Source organism: Pristiophorus japonicus, unplaced genomic scaffold (genome assembly GCF_044704955.1).
Source record: "Pristiophorus japonicus isolate sPriJap1 unplaced genomic scaffold, sPriJap1.hap1 HAP1_SCAFFOLD_62, whole genome shotgun sequence".
In the NCBI taxonomy this organism is placed as follows: Eukaryota; Metazoa; Chordata; class Chondrichthyes; family Pristiophoridae; genus Pristiophorus; species Pristiophorus japonicus.
The window spans coordinates 3,411,741-3,414,667 of record NW_027254531.1 but is presented as its reverse complement, the minus strand read 5'-3'; positions in this window follow the sequence as shown (position 1 = coordinate 3,414,667).

Sequence of the window (2,927 nt, the reverse complement as noted above, 5' to 3'; positions counted from 1 at the left end):
AAGGGCCGAATGACCTACTCCTGCAACTTATTCTATGTTTCTATGTTTCTATGTCTTCTGGTCAACCACTCCCGCTCTACCTGCACACTCCTAAGCTGCAGGGTGACCACCTCTAGAAGAGAATTGGGTAAATAATTGATGGCGAACAGTTTGCAGGGCTCTGGGGAAAGTGTGTAATTTTATGCTTCTGAAAACCTCAGTTCACTGTTTTAATTCTCGGCCGTGCCCGCAGGGATTTTCGGACATTTAATGTACTTTTTCACTTTTTCTCTCTCTATGATTCATTATATTTCTCTCTGAGTATGACTTTTTTTTCATCTATCAGTCTCGCTTTATGTCTAACTCAGTTGCAGTGAATTTCTGTAAGCTTTTCTCATTGGGGATTTGTTTATCCGTCCTAATATAACTTTCCATTTGTTACACTTTCCATCACTCCCCACATCAATTTACTCTGCAGCTTATGAGTTATCCCTTTAAGCGCTGCTTCAATCTGAGCTTGCTGATACTGGGTGGTTGACGTGGATTTTAACATTATTCATTTAAAAATGTTCAGTGTTGACGGGAAGATTACATGTTCTGTGGGTTAAAGCAAGGGGGTTTGTTGTCGAGTTATGGACGATCAGTTCAATGCGTTATTTGCCTAAGTGCTGTGCTTTTGAGATTCAGATTTTCACCATCCACAGTTAAACACCAGGTATATATCCTCCCATGTTTGCAGAGTATGCAGATGTGTAGTTTGCTCAGCGCTGAAAACTAAATTTTGAGTCTGCAAGTGATGTGACGAATTTTCAAGCACTGCACAGCAGCGTGTTCATCACCAGGATGGCTGAGTTGTTAAGGTGTTGGAATTAAAATCCAACTGATGTGTGTCTGCGTGTGTTCCAACCCACTCCAAGTAAATGTTCCATCAACTGGTTTGCCAATTAGACTTAATGCTTGTTTGTTTTGAAAGCGTGGAAGCGGTCCATAATCTCTGCACATCATATATTTATAATTCACCCTTCACGACAACGTTTCTCTCATTATAATAGGTGTTCTGCCAATTGACTAAACATAGGAACAGGATTACGCCATTCCGCCCCTTGTACCTATTGGCCATTCCATTAATTCTTGGCTGAGCTCTATCTTAACTCGATCCATCTGCATTGGCTCCACATCATGAAAACCAGTGTCTAGGTAAAACTATCGATCTAAAATTACCAGTTTTAATTGAGATTGCATATCCTGCTTTTTGTAGAAGATAAATCCACCACCCTTTGCGTGAAGAAGATTTTCTTAACTTCTCTACAGAATGGCATGTCTCTGATTTTAACATTATGTCCCCTTGTCGTAAACTGCCCCACGAACGGTGAAAAAAGCTTTATCTCTATCTATCTTATCAATTCTTTTCAAAACCTTAAAAACCTCAATGAAATCAACACTTAACCTTCTATATTCCAGGGGGTATAGACCTAGTTTATGTATCCTCACCTCATAATTTAACTTGTGGCACCCTGGTAACATTCTCGTGAATATGAACTGTGCACCTTCCACGTCCAATCTATAATTTCTAAGGGGCCGTGCCCATAAAGGGACTAGATATAATGGAGAGAAACGGATTATTTCCCTTAGCAGAGGGCTCAACAACCAGGGGGCATACATTTATAATAATTGTAGAAGGTTTACAGGAGATTAGATGGGAAATTTTCACAGGCAGAGAGTTGTAGTTGTCTAAAACGCAATACCTGAAAAGGTGGTAGAGGCAGAAAGCTTTAGCACCTTTAAAAATATTTGGATATGCAACTGAAGTGCCATAACTTGCAGGGTTATGGACCGAGAGCTGGGAAGTGGGATTAGGTTGGATAACCGTGGCACGGACAGGATGGGCCGGAATAGCCTCCTTCCATGCTGTAAACTTCTATGACCTATTATATTCTATAACTTAGAGTACTCCAGATATAGTACAACTACTTCTCTGTACAGTTGAAGAAAAACTTGCACTGCTTTATAGTCCAACCCCTTGTTATAAAGCCGAACATGCCATTAGTTGTTTCGAATATATTTGTAACTTGCTACTGCACGTTAGCGGGATGGGCACTAGGACTCCAAACCACTTTGGAACTCCATCCCTCCGAGCTGTGCTCCATTTAATTCGTACTCGGATCTAAACTATGTGATCTAAAATGGACGACCACACAATTACCTGTTTGGAAACTATCTGCCACTGAATCATCCATTCACTTAATCTATCAATATATCTTTACAAGTAACGCCTAAGTAACTTAATATATCATATATATTTGCATCATCTGCAAACGGGGATATATGGCTGCCTGTTGTGCCTTCTTAATCTTTAAGAAATATCGAATGAAACATTTTTTTAACACTGACAGTTTAAAACGTGCCATGTTTTGAAGCCCTGGTAGGGTCTGTGGGAAGAGTAAGATTTCAGGTCGATGACCCATGTGATCCTTCAAATATACATCATGCAACTGTACGCTGTTTTCAAACAGTAAAAGCACGGGCTTGCATTCCGTAGCATCTTTCAGAACATAGAATGACCCAGTTGCTCGCCGTTGCTCAGTTTGAATTCCAGCAGGACCGCCAGCCTCCAGACATCATTACAGACTTGGTCCAAATATGGCCAAAAGTGATTAATTCTAAAATGAAGCGAGAGTGATTGTCGTTGACATCAAAGCAGCATTTAACCGAATGCTGCATCAAGGAAGTTTCTAACGGTGAAGTTATTGCGGGGTTAATCTCCACTACTGGAGACATACCTAGCCGAAAAGAAGATGGTTGTGGTTGTTCGACGTCAATCATCTCAGCCCAGGATATCGCTGCAGGAGTTCATCATTACCTGCTTCATTAATGACCTGCCCACCATCATAAGGTCAGAAGTGGGCATGATTGCTGAAGATTGTATTTTACAGCTCGAGTATCAAATC